Genomic DNA, 3,368 nt, shown 5'->3' with positions numbered 1-3,368 from the left:
TCATATCAAACTCAATCTTATCATCACCTATCCTTAAAACTACTTTCCCTTCCGACACATCAACTAGAGCACGTCCCGTGTTCATGAACGGTCTACCAAAGATTAACGGACAATTTACGTCATAAGCAAAATCTAAAATAACGAAATCGGTAGGAAAAATAAATTTGTCAACTTTAACTAAAACATCCTCAATTATACCGTATGACCTTTTAGTGGTTTGATCCGCTAATTGCAAAACCATATTGGTACGTTTGATGTCTTCTTCTAAGCCTAACTTATTAAAAATAGATAGTGGCATCAAGTTAATGCTTGCTCCTAAATCACAGAGACAACTGGGAAATTCAATATCTCCCAATTAACACGGAATGGTAAAACATCCGGGATCCTTGAGTTTTGTGGGTAAATTACTTGACACAATCGAACTGCAATCTTCAGTTAGCGAAATGGATGAAATTCCTTCCCAACTGATTTTCTTTGAAATTAAATCTTTGAGGAATTTACCATAATTGGGAATATGTGTAATCGCATCCATAAACGTTAAATTAATATGCAAATTCTTAAGTTTGTCTAAAAATATTAAAAGTTGTTTATCATAGTCCTTATTGCGGACTTTGTGTGGAAAAGGTGGTTTGGGTACAAAAGTTTTTGTACTAGAGTCAATTGGTGCATCTTTTTGTTTCAATGTATCTTCTTTGGGCTTCGATAAATCAGTTCCAGGTAAGGTCGAATTTCCGGGCATTTCCGGGCCTAAGTAATTTTTCCCTGAACGAAGAGTGATAGCCTTAACATGCTCTTTCGGATTTTCTTCCATATGGCTTGGAAGACTTCCCTCTTTGCGGGATGGAATTAATTTAGCGAGTTGTCCAATTTGAATTTCCAAATTATGGATGCTAGATGATTGGTTTTTAATAAGCTGATCGAATTTATTCTCGATCCGTTTAAAACCATCATCGTGATTACTTATTTTTCCGCTCATAGCATCAATAAATTTATCGATTTTAGAAGATAAAGTGCTAATCGTATCTCTTGATTGATTTTGATAATTGGTAGTATGATTTTGATTAGCATTAGCATTATTATTATCTCTCCAGTTAAAGTTAGGATGATTTCTCCACCCAGGATTATATGTATTAGAGTAAGGGTTATTATTTTGATTTTGCCCTTGGACAAAATTTACCTGTTCAATTTCACTCATACCTTCGTAATCCACATCCGTATGGATTGAGTTACCATTAGGATTACACGGTGCCATAAACTTATCAATTTTGTGCGATAAGGCAGAAAATTGGGCTTGCAACATCGCTACTGGATCAAGATTCACTATACCTTTAACTGATGAAGTAGTTGAGGATGATGGTTTCGCTAATGGTACGTGTCCACGTTCCGCGAGCCACATACTGTTGTTGATTTCCATTTCCTCCAAAAGTTCTCTTGCTTGGGCAGATGTTTTCTTTATGAATAACCCTCCAGACATAGCATCCAATGAACCTCTAGTCGTAGGATTTAATCCATTATAAAATGTTTGCATTAAAAGTTCAGCGGGCAATTGGTGGTGTGGGCATAAACATTAAAGTTCTTTAAAACGTTCCCAAGCCTCATAAAGAGTTTCATTTTCATTTTGAGAAAAAGATGTTAACTCTTTAATGACTCTTGCGGTTTTTGCTAAAGGAAAAAATTTTGATAAAAATGCTTGGGCTAATTGCTCCCAAGTCTCAAATGTTGCGGCTGGCATAGAAGTTAACCATTCTTTGGCTCGATCCTTCAAAGTAAAAGGAAAAAGGTGAAGTTTGATTGCTTCTGCAGTTACATCAGTAATTTTAAAAGTGTCACAAATTTCTAAGAAATTTGTCAAATGGGTATTAGGATTTTCGTTAGGTAACCCGTAAAATGTTACGTTATTTTGCAACATATTAAGCAACGCAGGCTTAATTTCAAATTGGTTTGCATTAATTTGGGGTCTAACTATACTGTTTGTTACACCGGCCACTCCTGGCCTAGCGTAATCCATAAGTGTGGCCATAACTTCTGGCTCGGTAATTCTAGTTTTTATTGGGGTTTTGTTTTTCTTTTTCTTTTCTTTCTTGTTCTTTTTAAGAGTTCTTTCAATTTCTGGGTCAATAGGATCTGGTGACGTGCCTGAACTTCGAGAACTGCGCATGAACTTGAAATTTCGCACGAACCGAAACTACCTACAAAACAGAATTTGAAAAATAAATATGTTAGTAATTGAAAATAAATAAAATATAAAAGTTTGAATAAGTATGAATAAACCTAGATTCGTAATAAAACACGAAAAATTTAAAATTTTGTCAAAAATTTTGGCGTTCCCCGGCAACGGTGCCAAAAACTTGTTGAGCGATTTCCGCAAGTGCACGGTATACGCTTGTAGTAATAAAAGATATCGATCCCACAGGGAACGTTTTTTAAACAAAACTTATGTACAATCGGTTAAATTTACTTTAAGGTTTATAATTTGGAAAATCGTTTAATCGGTTTTGGTTTTGAAATTGCTAGAATGAGAATTAGATTAGATTATGAAAACGTTAGAAAATATTCTGATTTAAGAATGAATTTGCAAGATAGGAACGTTTAGTACTTTTTAGAAAAGTAAACAGATGTATTTGTTTGCATTAAGCAAAGAAAACAATTTTAAACTTTGTACGAATTATAAAGATGAAATAAATGACGGAACCTCTAATTAATTGGCTTTGAACATGACAAAACCCTTTCGGGATAGTTGCCCTTAATCAAATTAAAAATCTTTCGAGATAATAATTTGCCTAAGTGTTCAACAAAGTTTCCTTGTAAAGATTTTGAATTAAATACGTTTTAACGAAAACACCAGCAGTCACTTTAGTGGATTGGTTACCATAAGTGCTGCATAAAAATCTATCGAATAGAACATACTTTATTAGATGAAATATAAATTGATACAAGTTTACAGAGAACATGGAGCATGGAAACATTCGACGACTTGCAAGTGAACGGGTTGTCAATCCTTTCCTTGGGTTTCGTTAGAGTTTGTCAGGCTCAGGGGCGGATCCTCTACTCAATCTTCTCGTTGAATCTTCGTAATAGAGACTGGGTCGGTCTACTACCAAAATGAAAACTAAACTGGAACAATGTCTAAACGCTACTAAACTTGTTATTATTGAATAAACAATGTGTGTACAACATATTGCTTTTGAACAGAATCGAAGTCTAACTTCTGAATCACTTGATTCGGAATTTCTGCATAAATTCTATACTAATCTCTTTTTCTATATATCTTCAACTCTCCATCAACTCTTTATTGATATATGTTGAAGAGTCTTGATTGAAGTGTCGTGTCCGTTGTGAAGGATCGTGTCCGTTGCTAAAGGACGTCT

At 34.6% G+C, this 3,368-nt stretch overlaps 1 non-coding gene across 1 annotated transcript; it reads left to right on the top strand.

Moving 5' to 3' along the window:
* Positions 1-1,544: 1,544 nt before the first annotated feature.
* On the top strand, positions 1,545-1,651 carry LOC136210092 (small nucleolar RNA R71). The gene has a single exon (XR_010677800.1). It is a non-coding gene; the product is annotated as a small nucleolar RNA R71 (small nucleolar RNA).
* Positions 1,652-3,368: the final 1,717 nt, after the last annotated feature.

This window comes from Euphorbia lathyris, chromosome 10 (assembly GCF_963576675.1).
Source record: "Euphorbia lathyris chromosome 10, ddEupLath1.1, whole genome shotgun sequence".
NCBI lineage: Eukaryota > Viridiplantae > Streptophyta > Magnoliopsida > Malpighiales > Euphorbiaceae > Euphorbia > Euphorbia lathyris.
This window is presented reverse-complemented; position numbering and strand designations above follow the sequence as displayed.